The sequence below is a fragment of the Talpa occidentalis genome, unplaced genomic scaffold, assembly GCF_014898055.3.
Source record: "Talpa occidentalis isolate TD23 unplaced genomic scaffold, MPIMG_talOcc4v2.1 talOcc4.9, whole genome shotgun sequence".
Classification (NCBI taxonomy): Eukaryota; Metazoa; Chordata; class Mammalia; order Eulipotyphla; family Talpidae; genus Talpa; species Talpa occidentalis.
The window spans coordinates 117144664-117165537 of record NW_023605305.1 but is presented as its reverse complement, the minus strand read 5'-3'; the positions used below and the strand labels follow the sequence as shown (position 1 = coordinate 117165537).

The following is a 20874-nucleotide window of genomic DNA, read 5'->3' as shown; positions in this document are numbered from 1 at the left end:
CACTCTTGGCCTATCGTAGACGGAAAAATACGAACATTGTTCAGTGCAAACAGGGAAATGCAGGATCGTGTTTCTTCGGAGAGAATTAAAATCGATGCCCACTTTGTGACTTAAACCCAAGCACTAGGAATTGTCAATCCTGCGCCCATTTCTGGGACTGAAGAGGCACCGCCCGTGCTCTGTGGCATATTGAACGCGTCGCCTTGCTCTGGAAGCACCAACTGTGGAGGCTCCGAAACAGGCCGCTTGTCTCTCACTGTAAACTGTGAGTATGCACCTGAGACACTACCGGCTACGCGTCTCGGGGGCCGCCCCTCTTCGGAGGTGCTTCCCCCCACGCGCACGCGGGACCCGCCCCCGCCGCCTGCCCCCGCCCGACCTGCACCTCCGCGCACAGGGTTGGTGTCTCCAGCTCCTGGGCCTCCTCCAGTCCCGAGCGCGGCCAGGCGGTGCCCCAGAGGCCTCCCCTCCCAGAGGGGCGTCTGCGCACCCCCCCCCCCCCGCACACCCCGGGCCGGCTCCGGCACATGTGGGTCGCGCCCGGTGTTGCTGGGTCCGGTTCCGGCCCTTCCTTCTCTGCCCCGGGCGCGGGAGGACCCAGCTCCGTCCTCCTCCACCGTGTCCTTCCCTGGGCCGCGTCCCCGGCGCTCCGGCCCGTCCGCGTCACCAGCGGCCTCGTCCCTCCGCGCGGGCAGCGCGTCCCGTCGCGGGCGGCCACACCCCGCGGTCCCTCCGGGCTGTGCCCGGCTCGGCCGCCCTGACAGCCCCCCGGGAGGGCGCCGGGACGCGACCCTCCGAGCAGGTGCCTGGCCTCTCCCGGCGCCCGCCTCGCGGCACCGCGGCCACGCGTGGCCCGGGGTCCTGGGTGCGCCCCTCTGCGCTGAGCGGCGCCGGGCGGGAGGGGTGGCCGGGCCGCCGCGAGGGAGCGGACCTTGGCCCTAGGGAGGCGTCCAGCTCCTCACCAGAGCGCGGGGCTCCCTGCGGGGGGGGGGAGGGTGTCTGGCCTGTCTCACACTGGGGTGGCCCCTTCCCCCCTCGCTCCAAGCATCCTCACCACAGATGCGCCTTGCGTCTCGCCAGAGCCGCCTCTGCGCCCGCCAAGGGGTGAGAGGGTTTCTGTCGTTCCTCTCCGGGAAGGGGTCAGTCCCCTGGGCGATCTGAGCTGTGGCCCGAGCCTGCCCCCAGAAAAAGCCCACCGCGGGGTGGCCACGACCCTTGACGTCAGTTTGCACGGCTTCGTGGAGGGTTTATCATATCTGTCTCTCCAGGGAAGGCCCAGAGTCCTCCTTGGGACGTCCTTGTCCGCTTCTGGTCTCCGAGTAATGTGGGCCTCACAGAACGGGTCTGGGGGCGCTCGCTCCTCCTCGGTTTTCAAAATGTGTGAGACACATGTTCAGTGACCTCACAACTGAGAGCCCAGAAATAAACCCACAGGGGAAGGAAAACTAACTGATGACCAGAGAGTCAAAAGCAAACAAGGGAGCAAAGAAGTCTCTTCAAAAATGGTCTGGGAAGGGCCTTCCCGGTGGCGCAGCGGCTGAGCGCTGGGCTGTGAAGCTGCCCGCAGCCTCTGCAGCTCCCGTTCCATCCCCGGCCACCGGGAGAGGGTTCCACATGGCGCACAGACCTCTCCTGCTGCCCGCTGCTCCCCTCAGCAGTGTACTTCGGTCCTTCTGCCTGCTCTGCTCCCCGCTCTGGCGCTGGTGAATTCTCTCACCCTCCCGCGCTTCTGACTGTACCCAGTGCTTGTATAGATAAATAAATAAATCGTCCAAAAAAATGGTTCTGGGAAAAGGCACAGCCACACCCAAAATCACGACACGGCCCAGACAGCTACCTAACACACAGACACGAATTCAAAATGGATTAAAGATTGCTGGAAGACGAAAAACCAAAAACTGCCTCGATGATGTGCTCTTTGTCACAGGCCTTAGAGATGTGTTTCAGGCTCAAATCCAAAGGGCAGGGCAACAAAATCAAAATTAAAAAGGGATCACATCTACTAAAGTGCTTCCGGACAGGAGAAGAAAAGAAACTATGGATAAAATGAAAGGCCCCCTACCAAGTGGGAAAAAGGATTTCCACATCACATCTGACAGGGGGCTCACATCCCGCTCTATGAAGAGCTCCCGCAACCACACGAAGAGAAGACAAGTCAATCAAGACAAGAAAGGAGATAAGAGCCTCTCAGAGGAAGACGCGCAGGCAGGCCACAGGCACAGACAGCAGTGCTGGAATATTCAGCTGTCAGGTGAAGGCTAATCACACAGTGGAAGTATTACCTCGAGGAAGACACTTTGTCATGAGCTGAGGCTACACTCCATAGTGGTGATTGCTCCATTTCATTAGGATTTATCTCTTACTCACTTATAAAGTATTAATTTGTAAAGTGATATTAACAGCCATGCGTGTGTACAAGAAAACACAGTCTGTGTAGCTTTGGTGCCATCTGCGTGTCAGGCACCCCCTGGTGCTCCTGGGGTGTACAACAGTGGATAAGGGGGTACAGATTCAAACAGACGAGAAACACGTGTTGGCAAGATGTGAAGAGAAGGGCCCTGCCCGGCACTGAGACTGGGAATGCAGAGACTACAAAGCCTATGGAGGCCCCTCAACACTGAGGAAACCCACGACGCACCAGCCTTTCCACCTTCGGGTGTTTATCCGGCAGAGAGAAAGCACCCATTCATAAAGCCATGAGGACACCCATCCCCACACACACAGGGCACACAGGGCAGGCGCATGGGACAGTCCAGAAGGGCCAGAACCGCCACCCACCCGCCCGGCGTCCCGACAAGGGAGCCGCCAAAGAGCCCAAAAACGCCAAAACCAAGAGCAAGAGCAACACACACCCAGCAACAGGGGCCTGTGGGCTAGAGCCGATCAAGGGCAGTGTCCATGAGAGCACGGGCCACCGTGGTTCTCACCTGTGGCACGATTCCAAGAGACCTCAGGCTCTGGGAACCATCACCACAGGGTTTCTCTTACAAACAGGGGAACTGTGTCCACAGTAGCTCGCTGTGTCCACAGTAGCGTCTTCTCCCGAAGACAGCACCTTCCAGAAGTACAGGCAGAGTTTCAGGTACATGGAATCAGAGCTGGACCACACTGGTCAACAGGGATGGTCACCAGGGCCAGAACCACCACCAACCCGCCTGGCGCCCCGACAAGGGAGCCACCAAAGAGCCCAAAAATGCAAAACCAAGGGCAAGAGCAACACACACCCAGCAACAGGGGCCTGTGGGCTACAGCCGATCAACAGGAGGGATGGGCAGCGCTGGCCAGTAGTGAGGTCACTACAAGGCGGTGTCAGAGACACCCAGTGTCCACAGTTCTCTGTGAGAGCTTGGACGACGCCAACGACAAACAGCTCATTGACACACCAGCCCCACCAGGGCCTCTGGTGCTCCCTTCAGGCCTTGGAGACACAGGCCCAAGGCCCCGTCTCTGCAAAGGTCTTTGGGTTCTCTTCCCTCCTCTGAGGTCCTTGCTGGATTCTTCTCTTCTCTCCTCTGCAGCTTCTGGTGCTCTTTTCCTCAGCCTAGAACCATCACACTGCAGCCCCCGCCAACTCTGCTTCTCTCCTCTCTCAGGGGGCACCACACACAAGTCTGATTGGACCATTTTTCGATCTTGTGGCTACTGGACCATTTAGCACCAGTCAGCTCACAGCTCACACCTGACTGGCCCACCCCACAAGCCAGGAAATACCCACAAAAGGGCGGTTGCTGGGCCCTGAGGAGGCACGGCCAGGACTGGCTTGTGCTGGAGCAGCAGGAAGAGAGACCAACCTCGCTGCTGCCGCTACCGCCATTGAGGTGGCTGGTTCCAGAATCAGTGACACCATCACCACACGGGGACTAGACAAAGATTCCAGTGATGCAGGAATGGACAGGGGACGGGGTGGGTGAGTGTGTGTGTGTGTGTGTGCGTGTGTGCGCACGTGTGTAGGTAGGATGATGGCAATATAGTGGAAAACCTTCAAACATTTTATTAAAAAAGCTGAGTGTCATCCTATGTGACAGCACGGGTGAGCCTGGAAAGAAAAATGCCAAGGAAATGGGTAAGCAGGAAAAGACAAATACCCATGAGTTCATTTAAAGAAAATTGACAAAGAAAACAAAAGTAGACAGAGAGAAAAAGGGGGGTGACCTGATGGAAGTGGGGGTTGAAGAGTGTGAAACAGATGAGGTCAAGAGGCTACATCCTAACAGTTAAGTCTGCATGGGTGGGATGGTGACTGCATGGTGGTCGTTTCAACATGTAGTTGAGTGTCTACATGTCACATCCTAAAGTCATGAGATATATTGTGTCAGTTTAGAGTTTAGGTCTGGAAAATAAACATTCCAGACATTAAACAATGTACACCAACACATATAATAGAGCAACAGTTTCACTCTAAATTTCCAAGCCAGGTTTGAGAGAAAGCATCATTTGGGGAAATGTCTATAAATCTAGAAAGAATAAATACTTCAGAATATCCATCACTGTGACGATACATCTACACGCTCAGTACAGGCAACTGCTTACAGGCATCACGGTTCATGTATCTGAACACACGCATTTTGAAAATACAATAAATAAGACAATTACAAAGAAGAAATATATTGTAACTGCCAAAGAGTAATGAAGATTCCAATATATGTCATCATTGACTACAGAAGGTATACATGATGAATGTTTTTAAATGATATTACATTTTATTCAGTACACAATTACATGATTTTGTCCTCAATTTCTCAACATAATTGTTTGCTACAGCATAATGTAAATGAGTATAAATACATCTTCGAGTCACATTGAAAGCAAATGGCAACGCTATTATGGGTTTACAGTAGACACAGCAAACTCCAGTTCCTCACACTCTGAAAACCTTCCTAAAAGCTCTAGTGACGTCATTGTTCCGCAGACTGTAGATGAGGGGTTTGAGCATGGATGTTATGATGGTGTAGATCACAGAGACCACTTCTTCCTGCTCGGGGGAGTGGTAGGACTTTGGCACAATATACTTGGTAATGGCAGCCCCATAGAAGAGCAACACCAAGTCATGTGAGAAGACCAAGTAGCCAAGGTTCTCCTGAGTCCCTGGCCTGATGCAAGGCCCAGAACAGTGGACAGTATCCTTCCATAGGAGCCCAGAATGGCTGAGATGGGAAGGATGAAAAAAATTACAGCACTGACATAAATGCCCTTTTCATACTGTGAAGTGTCAGCACAGACCACTTTCAGGAGCCCTGGGACCTCACAGAAGAAACGATGGATTTCCCTGGAGGCACAGAAGGGGAGTGTCAGAGTATAGACCACATGGATCAAGGCCTTCAGCAGAGCACACAGCCAGGTCACAAGCACGAGGAGCACACAGACCCTGGGGCGCATGAGGATGGGGTAGCGCAAAGGCTGGCATGAAAAATGACACAGCGAAGTGAAACTAGCAAGAGTTAAACAACAACTATGAAAAGAATATTGAATATGCCGGGGCAGGGGTGGGGGTGAGGATGTGAAGCAGGAACTTACAAAAGTATCCCATCATGCTTACATTAGACTTCTCAGCAGAAACCTACTGACAAGGGAAAAATGGAATGATGTATTCAAACTACTCAATGATTAAAAACTTACAGCCAGGAATATTATACCCTGCAATACTCTCTTTCAGATTCATGGGAGAAATAAATACCTCTAAGATAAACAAAAGCTGAAGGAATTTGCAAACAACGGATTTCCCCTACAAGCAATGTTTCAGGGAGCACGAATATCTAAATCTATGTGACGAAAATACACAAAAACTAAGTAAGGATACAAACAGCAAGAATCAGAAAACCAAACATAAAATGGCAGTAGCAAATGCTCACATACCAACAATCACACTACATGTAGAGATAGAACATGCCAATCAAAAGTTACAGCACAAAAGTTTGGATCAGGAAAAAAATCTGTTTTCTCCAGTAGATCAATCTGTGCTCCAAAGATAAATATAGATTTAAACAGAACGATTAGAAAACAACCATATAAGAAAAAGGGACCCAAAAGAAGGCAGTGACAGTTGTAAAAAGTGATCAAAAGATGGGGTGGACATTATGTAATAATCAAAGAATCAATATATAAGGACAACATAAAACACATCTAAATCTATATGGATAGACACCACAGAAGGAGTACTGAAGCATATAAGTCAGCTGTTAACAAACCTCAAAACAGCAATTGGTCACAACACAACAGAGGTAGGGGAATTCCACACCCCACATACAGTAGTGAACAGATAAATCAGACAAAAAACATCAGCAAGGAAATAATAGCCTAACGTAAGTAATTAGACCAGATGAGCCTATTAGACATTTATAGCATCAAAAAAATCTGAGTATACCTCCTTCAAATGTGCACATGGAACCTTCTCTAGGACAGAACACATATCGAATCACAACATAAATGTCAGTGAAGTCATGAAGCTTGAAATCATATCAATTGAAATCATACCTTTGATCACAATAGTATCAAACTGTGTGGAGATTCCTCCACCTGCAAAAGATGGAGCTTCCATATGATCCAGCAATTCCACTCCTAGGTATTTACCCAAAGGACACAGAATCATTAACTCCAAAGGGCACCTGTACCCCTATATTTATAGCAGCACTATTTACAATAACTAAGCTATGGAAACAACCCAAATGCCCAAAAATAGATGACTGGACCAAGAATATGTGGTCCATATACACCATGGAATATTACTCAGCAATCAAAACAGATAAACACATGCAGTTTGCAGCAACATGGATGGAGCTGGAAGGGATCATGCCCAGCAAAATAAGCCAGAAAGAAAAAGAAAAATACCATTTGACACTTAGGTTTTGCCATAATGAGGCTATTGTACTTAGTGCTGCAATGATCATAGAAGTGTATATAGCCCTTCAAATTAGTGTTTGTGTATTCCTTGTGTATTCCTTACCTGAGAATGCAAGTGTGGTGCACTTATGGTGTATGTGTTTTTAATGACTGGAGCAACCTCCATACTTTTTCCGTAGGGACTGAGTCAGTCTTCATTCCCACCTACAGTGTATGTAAATTAGGACTGCCACTATTGTGTTGAACAGCAGAGGTGACAGTGCCCATCCTTGTCATGTACCAGGTCTTACAGGAAAAACTTTTAGTGTCACACCATTGAGTATGGTGCTAACTGTGCATTTGAATACATGGCCCTTATTATAGTGAGGTTGTTCTTTCTATCCCCTTTGTACTAAGAGTTTTTATCATAAAAGATGTTGGATCTTCCTAAATGCCTCCCCGTCTATGGAAATGATCATATGTATTTTGTCTTTCCTTTTGTCCATATCCGCTATTCATTATAGTAACAGCAAGATATTTCCATTTCATTGTGTTAATATTTCACTGCATCTTATTTATAAGTTAATCTTTAACATAGCTATGTATATTTAGGAAAATATGGCTTATATAGGTTTGGTACAATCTGAGCTCCAGGCACCAACAGGGCATACTAGGATGACTCTTCTGCAGAGAAGGGGGGGAGCTCTAAAATGAAAAAAAAAAAAAAAAGAAATATCAAGTGCTGACAAAAAAAAAAAATGTGTAGAAAAGATGACACCCCTGCACTGTTGCTGGAAATGTATAGAAACACTAATGGAGTTCCCACTAAAACTAAAGCTACCATATGAACCATCAACTCCACTTCTGCATATTTATCCAAAGGAAAAGAAAACACCTATTCACCTATGTTCATCACACCAGCACACACAATGGGAACAAACTAAGGGTCCAATGATAGATGGGTGGACAACAGAGGAGGGGTGTGTGTCTGTCTGTGTGTGTATGTGTGTGTGTGTGTGTTTGTATAATGGAAAACCCTCAAACAATTTTTGACAAGATGGAAGGTAGTCATATGTGAAAAGATGGAAGGTCATCCATATGGATGGATGTGTAGGGAATAATGCCAAGGAAAATAAGCCAAACCGAAAAACACAAATACCCTATCAGTTTACTCACATAGAAATCTGAAAGCAAATGAGACACAGAAAAAGAAAGACAGTCACAGGAGGAGTGGGTGTGGGGTTGTGGTAAGAAACATGAGGGGTCAGGAGGCAACACCCTAAAAGTTAACTTGCTCTAATGCACTGTAATCACTTCACAAGGATATGAATATACATCATTAAGTTGTATTCCTGAAATACAAATAATACTTTGTAATTTATTACTTAAACTAGAAATTCAACAACATTAAACATTGTACATTAACACATATCATGTAGAAATAAATTTTCACTCCGAAGTTCTGGGTCAATTTTTACAGCAAGCATTGTTTTGGGAAATATCTAAAAATTAAGAACAATTAAGTACTTAAATTAAGTACTTTAAAACACACATTATATCACTTACAATGACAGATTTTAAATACATGTAGTCCTTATGCAGACATTTGCTAAAGGGCATCACAGTTCCTCTTTCTAAAGATGTGCATTTTGAAAATACAGTAAATATGATAATCACGTATGAAAAGTATTTTATCTATTAAATTAATTTTCTAATACCTGGAGTTACTGACTGCAATAGTTTACATGATAAATGTAAACAAATAACATGGTATATTTCATCATTAGGTACACAGCTACACGTTTTTGTCCTCTATTTTTCAACATATCAATTTTCTAAGTTAAATGTAAATGAATGTATAAATACATTTTCTGTTCTATTCAATTTCAAAGTAAATGGCAACATATTATGGGTTTACATTAGATACAAGAAAACTCCACCTTTGTCACACTCTGAAAACTTTCCTAAAGGCTCTAGTGACGTCCTTGTTCCGCAGGCTGTAGATGAGGGGGTTGAGCATGGGTGTTACGATGGTGTAGATCACAGAGACCACTTCGTCCTGCTCGGGGGAGTGGTAGGACTTTGGCAGAAGGTACTTGATGGTGGCAGCCCCGTAGAAGAGCAACACCACAGTCATGTGAGATGAGCAAGTAGCCAAGGTTTTCCTGAGTCCCTGGCCTGATCCCATGCCCAGAACAGTGGATAGTATGCTTCCATAGGAGCCCAGAATGGCTGAGAAGGGAGGCAGGAGAAAAATCACAGCACTGGCAAAAAGTCCCTTTTCGTACTGGAAAGTGTCAGCACAGACCACTTTTAGGAGCGCTGGGATCTCACAGAAGAAATGATGGATTTCCCTGGAGGCACAGAAGGGGAGTGTCAGAGTATAGACCGCATGGATCAAGGCGTTCAGCAGAGCACACAACCAGGTCACAAGCACCAGGAGCACACAGACCCTGGGGCGCATAAGGATGGGATAGCGCAGTGGCTGGCAGATGGCCACATAGCGGTCATAAGCCATGACCGCCAGCAGCAGGTACTCTGCACCAACAAGGGCATAGAAGAGGAACAGCTGGAAGCCACACCCAACGAAGGAGATGCGGTGGTCCCCAGACAGAAAGTCCACCACAATTTTGGGGACAAATGTGCAGATGTAGAGTATATCCATGAGGGACAGCTGGCTGAGCAGAAAGTACATGGGGGTGTGGAGAAGAGGGTCAGCCCAGATGAGGATGATTATTATGGTGTTGCCCAACAGGGCCACCAGGAGATCCAGCACTGTGAGTGTGAACAGGACCCAAGGCACGCGGGTGCCGTGGAACAGATCCAAGAGGACGAAATCACTGCCTGAGGTCTGATTGCTCAGCCATGCCATGCTCATGCTCCTATTTGGCAATTTGTGAATTTTTTTCCAAAAACATATTCTTCAATGTCTATAATAAAATTTACCAAATAAAATCATACACTGCTTTCTGATAGCTCAAATCTACTGATTTCCAAACTTATCATCTTGTTCTTTCGGGAAAATAATATATGTGTCTTTCACTAACAGTCTTAGAGACCACACAAGACTCTTCCACACACAAAACAGGTCCTGTGTGCTATTTTTGGATCAGTTGTTTAGTCCTCTGTCTTATTCATTGTATGGAGTATATACAGACAAAGTGGATGAGACTCCAGGGTCAGAATAAAGGCAAACAATTATCTATTATTTCTTTTCCACGATGACTTCAAATTAAATCTAGATATGTCACATGTTGGAAAAATGAAATAATTTTTTTCTCTGAAGATTCATTTTACAAACATGTAATTAAATGGGACTTTTCCGTGAAGCTGCACAGTTATATTGAGTCTTACAGATCTCGTCAAAAACCAAGTGGCCTGGGGAGGAGAATATGGAAGACTAAAGCATGCAGACCTGGACACAGTGACTCTGGAAAGGAAGGAGGCCCAATGATCAGCAGTTGGCACAAAGACATGCCTGGCGGGAGCAGACTGAGCATGGGAAATGCGCTTCTGCGCAGGAAGCAAAGTGGACTCACTGCCCTACAGATGGGGGAGCAGCAGCAACGAAAGGATAGAAGATCCCCAGGGATTTCCGTTCTCCTTTATTTTCTTTCCTTCATGTCTTACTCCAACATGAACTTAAAGCAACTTCTGAAGTGACCAGGACAGGAGAAAGCACAGTTTCCTGAGCTTATTGTGGGCTTCAATTCTGTGCTGAATGAAAATATTCAGGTTGTAATGCTGACTAACTACTTTTTCTCCTAGAAAGATGCAAAATAAAGAACTTTCATGTATTGTAAGTTATAATGAGAACAAAAAATCTTAACATTAAAAGAACATCATTGTATTAATCAGAGCTGAAAGCAGCTATTACAAGCGGAGTCAGTGCTGTTCAAAAACATCCAAAGCCCCTTGTGAGGTGCCACGTAACTGAATATACAAAACTCTAACACACAGGACAGAAATGACACCTGCTGTCCCTGCCCACATACGCAGCGCCCACAGAGAGATGAAATGGAGGTCAGTGAGACCTGGCGTGCAATCATGTGGACTATGTGGGGGAATCCATACATGAACAATCCACAATCCCCATGCTGAATTTGGTAGATTTAATATTATCATACATACAGTAGCACGCATTTCATTTAAATAAATAAAGGTACGCATGGCATTTTAAAAATTAAATACCTTTTAGAGATTAAATAAGCCAGACAAAGTGGGGGTTGTTCCAAGGCCCTTCATTACCACACCACATACAAAATTCACCTCTTTCCTCAGCCTTTCCATTCCCAGGGAAATGAACAGCATACAGTGAGAATTAAAAGAGAACCGTACAGTCTGCCACCCCACAAAGACATTCATGGAGCCTGAAATTTTCCTTATTTCTAAGAACACAGGGCAGTCACTAGCTTCTCAGCCTCCAGAGAGAGCTAAGGAATGATTCCATTTGATAAATTAATTTTGTACCGATGTATTAAGATGAACTTTATAAGGAACTTAACATGCCACTTTTTCTAAATACACTTTATTGGCTTCCAAAATCACCAATAAATTATTTCCAAAACAGGTTCCTGACAGTTCATGCAATGTTTGTATTTTGATGTTTACTTAAATTATGCTACACATTCAAAAAGGAACATACACATGTAGATATAGATGCATCTATGTACGTGTGCTTGTGTACAGAGTCCCATGAAATACTACCAACGAGAAAATTAACTGGTAGTCAACTCAATTACATCCTGAAAATGATCTCTTTTAATTCAGGATATGGCTAGCAATGAAACCAACAAGTAGCATGTGTTTAGAGAAAATCACGGGGTAAGCACATATAATTCTATGCAACTACAACATGTTCAGTCCCTTGAGTGTTGAAAATGTCTTTCAGGTAAGACTATGAACTTGGAGAGAGACAGCTGGTATTACACATTATGTGTCTTTCTTACATAAAATTGGCCACTCCCTGGACCCTGGAGTTAGCAAATTGTGCCATTTCACAATAAAATGAAACAGATTAACAACACTTCAATCAGAAATTGCCTTCTTATATAATATTTAACAAATAATGGTTTTAATTACACTAAACTGCTTATTTTGAGGACATAAAACGTGAATATTTGTTAGATGTGTAAATAATTTTAATACATAGGACTTTCAAGATTTTCCATGAAGGATAGGCATTATATATTAATCAGCTTGGAAGGGGAACACACCTCTTCACACATTTCCAGAGAAAAACACTCCTACTTACTCACAAGAACAAAATCAATGCTGCTCATGAAGTGTTGTTGAAACATTTCAATCTTCTTCCAGGATCAGAATCACAAAGCCTGCCCAAATGAGAGGATAAATACCTTGAAGCCAATGCTTCAAAAGTCCAGGGTCAATGTGTCCTTGCACACTCAGCCATCAGATATACCATCTCCAACTTCACTCGGTCCCTGAGGCAAATGTGTAGCAATTATCGTACCGTCCTTCATGACCCTGAAGTACTGGTTATGGCTACCTCATAACTGTTCAGCCTCTCCCTCAGGGAATACACTTTCCAAAAATGATGTGTGCTCAAAAAATTGAACAAATATCCATTTTAAAACAAAGATACATAAAAGTGTTGCTATTTCAAAAATTAAGCTATAAAAAATTTTACACTTTTTAACTTGTTATTCTGTAAAAATACTTTTATAGATTTTTGGCCTTTCACACAAGCTGGGGTGGAAATGCTGCAAGGTGAAGGTGAACCAACGGAAAGGGAAAAGCTCTGTGACTGCAGTCTTCGCAAGGAAGGTGTGTGGCTGGTGGAGGGAACCTCATTCATTTGGACAGGGGCCAGGAGCCACACCAGGTCCTCAAGATGAAGAGGGATGAAAGGTTCCCTCCTGCCTGTGTGAAATAGCACAGAGCATTCTCTTTGAAGCAAAGGCAAACACTTTGGGAGAAACACTCAGGTGAAGACTTTCACCTGAGCCTTAGCCCAGATGACAGAAGGATGTTTCCCCAACAACAACTCAATACACTTTGCTCATTCACCTCAGGAACGGGGAAGACTACAACACACTTTTGAAGGTCACTCTTGGAGACACATGGCCTAAGAATGCCTAACATTATACCTAAGATTATAGGCTCAACTCCACACACATACCACATCACTATAGCTACAGAACTCTAGTATTATAACAGTGTATCATACGCAAAAATGTGGAAGATACAATATATATAAGGAGGAGTTCTTATAGAAACATGCAGACACATGTGTGGGCACTATATGTGTTTGAATGTGGGGGAACCAAGAACTATGGAAACTTTAAACTCAGCTCAACTTCATGCAGATTACACAAAATATCACAATCAAGGCCTTAGCTCAGTCTCTATTACCCACAACATCATCTCTCTCATTGAACAGAATATTACAAAGGTGGCCATAGCATTAGAAGCAGAGCCAGAGAGCATACAGATTTCAATTATCACAGAAGGAATTAAAGCAACTAAGAATAATATGCTCATGAATCAAATGGATGAATTATACAATGAAAATGTTATCTTTGCAAGTGAACATGGAAATTGTAAGAAAGAACAAACATGAAGTCCACACTTGAAAAAATGCTTCATTTTAAAAATATCCTAATACAAATAAAAAGCCTTAGATGGAAACACAGTCAACTCATAAACTGAGAAAACAATCAACCAGCTTGAACTTATATCATACAAGATTTCACAAAGAGCAAAAAATAAATAAAAATTGGGAAAATCATAACAACCAAGAAGCATGGGATGACTTCAAATGTATAGCACATGCATCATTGCAATACCACAATGAGAAAGAATAAATGAAAATGAATAAATACTTGGGGAAAAAAAGCCAAGATGTCCTGAAATAAACACCAAAACACAGTCCAGAAAGCTCCAAGGACTCATAGGAGGAAACATAGCAAAACATTGCAGTCTAAGAATATAATGTTCAAAAAAACATTGAAAGACAATGAAGATAATGTCTTCAAAGGAACTAAGCAAGTATATAGCCTCAGTATAGTGACAAGGAAAAGACATACAGGTTTCTAATTAAAAACCATGCAGGGTCTTCACTGAAGGCTTAGGAGTTAAGTCTCCAGGCTAACACCACTACAGCCTGAGTTCTATCCCCAGCCAGGGAGCTAACCCACATATGGCACAGCAGATCTCTTTTGTTTTGCCAGCTGCTACCCTTAGCAATGTATTTCAGGAAATCTGCCATCTCTGCTCCCCAATCTCTCACTAGTGAAACAACTAAAGAAACAAACAAACAAACCATGCAGTAAGAAAGCAGTGAGGTGAAATATTTCAAGTGGTAAAATTATTAACTAATCGATTTCTCTAGAACTTTATATGCTTCATTATCAATCATAATTATGGGAAAAGGTAAAACATGCAGACAAACTAGGAGTATGAAACAGATCTGAGTTGTGCCACAAATAGTCTGCATTTACACATGAAGTGCTCTATTATGTTTTTTAATAATAACATATATAGGGCCTCCCTGGTGGCACAAGGGGCTAAGCATCAGCACTATGAAGCAAACCTCAGCTGCAGCAGGAGTTTGATCCCAGACCAGGGAGGTGACCCACATATGCAGCACACCTTTCCTATCAGGCCCACTGTTCTACTCAGCAGTGTATTTCAACCTGTTGTGCTCCCCACTCTGTCTCTGGTGAATCCTCTCAGCCCACGCACCTCTGGTCTCTACCCCAGTTCTTGTATGCATAAATCAATAAATATTTTTAAATAAAATAATAATAATAATGTATGTAGCTTAGGACTATTTAGTTTCCTACTAATTGGAGTAAAATTACATAAAATTTCTAATGCACCATTAGAAAAATATATAAAGTTCAATATACTTGTTAAGGGAGGAGATTATAAAAATGAATCCATAACCAAATTCATTGCACCTAACATATATATAAAACAAATATTAACTGATGGTTAGGGAAAATAACACAGAATATAACAGTAGAGAACTGCAATGCCACACATTCAACAAAGGATAGACAATCCAGAAAGAAAATCACAAAGAAAACATTACACATAGACTACATTACACAAGACAGCCAATCAAATATTGAGTAGACACATTCTTCCCACTTACACACAGAACATTCCCCATTGCTGATTACATATCAGCCCAGAAGACATTTCATAGAAAATATGTAAAGACAAATATATTCACACATCTTTCCCAAAAAAAAAATATGAACTAGAAATCAATTACTAGATCAATACTTAAAATTCACAAATATGTGGGCCTCCCGGTGGCGCAGTGATTGAGCGCTGGGTTGCAAAGCTGCCCGCGGCCTCTGCGGCGCAGGTTCGATCCCCAGCTGCTCCCCGGCCACCTGAGGAGGGTCCCACATGGTGCGCAGACCTCTCCTGCCGCCTGCTGCTCCCCTCAGCATTGTATTTTGTCAGTCTACCTGCTCTGCTCCCCACTCTGCCTCGGGTGAATTCTCTCACCCACCCGCACTTCTGACTGTACCCAGTGCTTGTATAAATAAATTTTAAAAAAAAAATCTAAAAAAAAAAATTTAAAAAAAATTCACAAATATGTGAATATTAAACAACTATGGCCTGAATAACCACTGATCAAAGAAGAAATCTATAGAGAATGATAAAATACTTGACACTATTGAAAATGGGAACACCACATATGAAAACTCGACATGCAGTCAAAGTAAAAATAGACAAGTTTATGACAATACACATATCCATTAGGGAAAAGGAAAGGATTCAACATTTAAACATCTGAAAAACAACCTAACATAAAATTCAAAATTTGGGGGGAAATGGGAGGAACAACAGTCCAAAATTCATAGAAGGAAGAGAATAACTAATGTACAAGAAAACAAACATGAATAAAAGACTAGAAAGGCAATAGAAAAGCAACATGTAACTAAAAGTTAGCTGTTAGGACAGAAACAAACTGACAAAAATTCAGGTACTCAAAATTAGTGAGAAAGGGAGAAGGCTGGAATGAAAAAAATCAGAAATGAAAGACAAGAGATTAGAAGAAATACCAAGAAACAAAGAGATCTGTGTGTGTTAGGACCCTCACACAACAAGACACTGAACAAACTGGCAAAGAACAGATGGATACCAGGAGCACCATAAGGATATCCAGCCCAACATCAACCCATCCAGACTAATATGTGGAACCTCCAAGCCTGCAATTAACTACATAATAGATCTGAGCACTTGCAGAAGCCAGAAAAGGCCTGAATAAATAAGCAAGGTTGGAATTAAGGAAGAGAAAAAGGTCAAACAAGACCAAAGCAAAAACTGTGGGGAAGGGCCTCCCCGTTGGCGCAGTGGTTAAGTGCTGGGCTGCGAAGTTGCCTGCAGCCTCTGCAGTGCCGGTTCAATCTCCGCCCGCTGGCGAGGGTCCCACATGGCAAGACAGACCTCTCCTGCTGCGCCCGCTGCTCCCCTCAGCAGTGTATTTTGTCAGTCTGCCTGTTCTGTTCCCTGCTCTGGCTCTGGTGAATTCTCTCACCCTCCCGTGCCTCTGACTGTACCCAGTGCTTGTATAAATAAATAAATCTTTAAAAAAAAAACTGTGGGGCAAGCAAATAATTTAATCTCCTAAGATACTAATAAAAATATTAAACACAACAATAAAATAGGGAGAACTCAAACAGAATATGGGCAGACAAACATATATAACACATCAATACAAGAATCCAAGGGTATATGACATCACAAGATTAGAACTACTACCCAGAGTCTAAATGAAAAAGATATAAGACAGAGATTTCAGAATTATAATAAACTGAAAGAGGCAGAAGAAAACTCAGAAAGCAAAATAATAAAAGCAACTCGGAAAGGCAAGTAATACAAGAGAACTCAGGAGACCTACTCAAAGAGATACAACTAAATTCAGAAGAACAAAGAAATGAGCTCACAAAAAATCAATGAACTCAGTGTGGGAATTCAAACTTTATAAGAAAATAACAGCAATTCATGATGTAAAGGGCTCAATAAATTAAACCAAGAACACTCCAAAAGCTATGTAAGTAGAATAGATAAAAGTCAGGACTTAATCAGTCATTTAAGCAGTAATGCACTAAGCACCTACACAGAAGAACTGAGAAAAATAAGATATAAAAAAATGGTGAAGAGGCAATTCAAGAGACAGCTGACACCATTAAGAAAGCCAACATAGGAATAATGAACTTCCCAGTAAAGGAGACAAAGGGAAGCACAAAGGGTCTGTTTGGGGGAGTAGTAGAGGAAAACATCCCACACCCAGGAAAGGAATTAAATACTCCACTCCATGAAACTAAAAGAACAGCTGATTAGCTACATTAACAAGATCTACAAAAAGACACAGCAAAGTGAAACTAGCAAGAGTTAAACAACTATGAAAAGAATATTTAATGTGGCTGGGGAGGCAGGGGGGAACAGGGGAGCAGGAATCTTACAAAAGTCCTCCCATCAGGCTTACATTAGACGTCTCAGCAGAAACCTACTGGCAAGGGGAAAATGGAATGATGTATTCAAACTACTCAAGGAGAGGCCTCCCTGGTGGCACAAGGGGTTAAGCACAACACTGTGAACCTATCAGTGGCCTCTGGGGCACAAGTTCCATCCCCAGCCAACTAGGAAGCTGCCCACATGGCGCACTGACATCTCCTGTCTCCCTGCTGCTCCCCTCAGCAGTATATTTCTGTCAGTCTGCCTGTTCTGTTCCCCACTCTGTCTCTGGGGAATCCTCTCACTCCCCACACCTCTGGCCTGTACCCCAGCTTTTGTATGCATAAATAAATATTTTTTAAAATATATTATGCATCTATGAAAAAAGATGAACACCTACCATTTGTGACAACATGAATGTACCTGGAGGGGATGATGCTAAGTGAAATAAGTCAGAAGAGAAAGGACAAATGCTGGAAGATTTCATATGTGGAATACAGAGAAACTAAACAAAGGCACTGATAGTGTATCCCAATAAAATTTCAGGATGCATCTATCAAATTTTTAATTTTTTATATAAATTCACTTCTCTAGATCTGGCCAAAATATATTTTTATTGAATTACAATCATTTTACAGTCTTATTGATGGTGGTTTGGAGAGTATAGGATCTCCCACTTCAGGTACCATCAGCATGGTAAGTTTTTACACAGCAAAGCTATTTCAAATTTTTCTAATATTTATAAAAATTTGAATGAATTTTGAGAGTGTTATTAAAGAAAATGCCATTTGAAACTATGAAGCTTTGAAAACATTAGAAAATTTTTATTATAATAATTGTGAAAGTTGAGTCTTCCAAGTTGACACAAACTACATTGTATATTGATATTTTATTAATTAAATTTTATAATAAAAAATAGAGGATCCAAATAGAACTTTTTCCAATAAAGACATAAAGGTGGCCAATAGGTACATGAAAGATGCTAAGTAGCCCAAATCATCAGGGAATGTACATCAAAACCATTAGCTGCCCCACCAGACCTGTTAGAATGGCTGTGTAGCCCCTTATGTATGACTTCACCTTCCACAGTTTGTTACCCAAGGTCAGCAGTGACATGGAAATATTTTGAGAAAGATCATATCTGCTATTCATTATAGTTATAGTATGATATTTCCATTTCATTGTGTTATTTAATATCTGTGGCTCATTTATAAGTTAATTTTTAATATAGCTATGTATGTTTAGGAAAAATATGGCTTATATAACTTTGGTACAATCTGAGCTCCAGGCACCAACAGGGCATACCAGGAGGTCTCTCCTGAAGAGAAGGGGGACAGGACTAAAATGAAAAAGACAAGAGACACATCAAGTGTTGGCAAAAAAATATGTGGAGAAAAGGGGACACCCCTGCATTGTTGTTGGAAATGTGTATAACCACTAATGGAGGTCCCACAAAAATCAAAATAAAGCAGCCATATGAAGCAGCAACTCCCCATCTGGGTATTTATCCAAAGGAAAAGAAAACACTAATTCAAAAATATATATGCTCACCTATGTTCACCACACCATCACACACAATGGGAACAAACTAAGGTTCCAAAAATGGTTGGGTAGATAGGGGAAGTAGGGTGTGTGCCTGTGTGTGTCTGTGTGTGTGTGTGTATACATATATATATATATACATATAATAGAAAACCCTCAAATCATTTTTAAAAGATGAAAGATCTTCATATGTAACAACATCGACGAATGTGTAGGGAATAATGCCAGATAAAATAAGCCAAACATAAGAAGATAAATACCCTATGAATTCACATAGAAATCTAAAAGCAAATGAGACACAGAGAAAGAAAGATGGTTACAGGTGGAGTGGGTCCTGGGGTTGTGGTGAGATGTGTGAGGGGTCAGGAGGCTACACCCTAACAGTAAACTTGCTGTGATGCAGTGATCACTTCACAATGGATATGAATGTACATAACTAAGCTGCACTCCTGAAGTAAAAATAATACTTTGTCATTTATTACTCAATTTAAAAATTCCAAAACATTAAACATTGTATAGTAACATAACAGATAAAGTAGATATAAATTTTGGCTCAAAAATTCCAGGTCAGATTATTAGAACAAGCATTATTTTGGAAATATCTTAAAATTTAGAAAATGTAAGTACTTTAAAACACACATTGTATCACTTACAATGATAGATTTTTTTAAGGTAAATAGATTTTATTTTATTTTTTAAATAAATTTTATTTTTATATTCCCCATATAATTACAATCCCCTTATTTTGACCCCAATCCCTTCCCTCCCCGAACCCCACCCCCCATAGAGTGTCTCTGGTTCATAGTTTTTTGTTGATTTTGATTTTCACTTTGTTATAGTTATTCATTTTCCTGGTCCCTTATTTAAGTTTTCTAGATTCCTGCTATGAGTGAGACCATCCAGTATTTTTCTTTTTCTTTCTGGCTTATTTTGCTGAGCATGATCCCTTCCAGCGCCATCCATGTTGCTGCAAATTGCATGTATTTATCTGTTTTGAATGCTGAGTAATATTCCATGGTGTATATGTACCCCGTCTTCTTGATCCAGTCATCTATTTTTGGGCATTTGGGTTGTTTCCAGAGCTTAGCTATTGTAAACAGTGCTGCTATAAACACAGGGGTGCAGGTGCTCTTTGGAATTGATGTTTCTGTGTCCTTGGGTAAATACCTAGGAGTGGAATTGCTGTATCCTGTGGAAGCTCTATGTTTAGTAGGTCAAGAAATCTCCACACAGCTCTCCATAGTGGTTGGACCAGTTTGCACTCCCACCAACAGTGCAGGAGAGTTCCTTTTTCTCCACATCCTCGCCAACGTATTTGTTGTTGCTAGTTTTTTTAATATGTGCCATACAATGATAGATTTGAATACATGTAAGTCCTACTGCAGACAATTGCTTAAGGGCATCACAGTTCCTCTTTCTAAAGATGTGCATTTTGAAAACACAGAAAATATGGTAATTACTTAGAAAATGTATTTTATCTATTAATGAATTTTCTAAACCCTGGTGTTATTGACTGCAATGGTTTACATGATAAATGTAAAACAATGGCATGCTATATTTCATCATTACATACATAATTATATGTTTTTGTTCTCCATTTCTCAACTTAACTGTTTTCTACAGTTAAAGGTAAATGAATGTATAAACACATGTTCTGTTCAATTTCAAAGCAAATGGCAACATATTATGGTTTTACATTAGATAGATACATGCAAACTCCACAGTTCCTCACACTCTGAAAACTTTCCTAAATGCTCTAGTGACGTCCTTGTTCCGCAGGCTGTAGATGAGGGGGTTAAGCATGGGTGTTATGATGGTGTAGAACACAGAGACCACTTCTTCCTGTTTCGGGGAGTGGTAGGACTTTGGCAGAAGGTACTTGATGGTGGCAGCCCCATAGAAGAGGAACACCACAATCATGTGAGAAGAGCAAGTAGCCAAGGTTTTCCTGAGAGCCTGGCCTGATCCCATGCCCAGAACAGTGGATAGTATGCTTCCATACGAGCCCAGAATGGCTGAGATGGGAGGCAGGAGAAAAATCACACCACTGACAAAAACACCCTTTTCGTATTG

The 20874-nt window shown here is 42.5% G+C and overlaps 1 protein-coding gene across 3 annotated transcripts in view; it reads right to left on the bottom strand.

Moving 5' to 3' along the window:
• Positions 1-20874, bottom strand: part of LOC119236022 (olfactory receptor 2T27-like) — a 292093-nt gene that overhangs the window by 242682 nt on the left and 28537 nt on the right. Inside the window, exon 4 of one of the 3 annotated variants that reach the window (XR_005122968.2) lies at positions 10959-12149. The exons of the other annotated variants lie outside the window; for them this stretch is intronic. The gene's annotated coding sequence lies outside the window, so the exon portion shown is untranslated. Of the gene's footprint in view, positions 1-10958; positions 12150-20874 lie in introns of those variants that run through there. 3 annotated transcript variants of the gene reach the window in all.